A 352-nucleotide genomic window follows, 5' to 3' on the forward strand; every position below is an offset into this window, starting at 1 on the left:
TGTGAAACAATTATAAAAAACTTAAGAGCTTAACTAAAACTAGATAAAGCTAGCTGTATTAACAAAATTCTTTATCGCTACAGGAACTCACAGCAAATAATTAACAGGAAAGGCGACGTCCAACAGGAGAGCCACAGAATATACTTGTTCTTAAAAATTAACAAAGGTTACAATAGATGATGACTTGCATTTCTAACAATTACTGGCTGAACACGTTTGCCCCCATTCTTGGTACTAAAGGGACCCGGACACAAAACAAACCTGAAAACTAAACAATTCACTTTATAATTCATTCTATAATTCACTCTATAATTCACTTTATAATTCACTCTATAATTCACTTTATAATTCA

This window comes from Nematolebias whitei, chromosome 14 (genome assembly GCF_014905685.2).
Source record: "Nematolebias whitei isolate Nwh7 chromosome 14, NemWhi1, whole genome shotgun sequence".
NCBI lineage: Eukaryota > Metazoa > Chordata > Actinopteri > Cyprinodontiformes > Rivulidae > Nematolebias > Nematolebias whitei.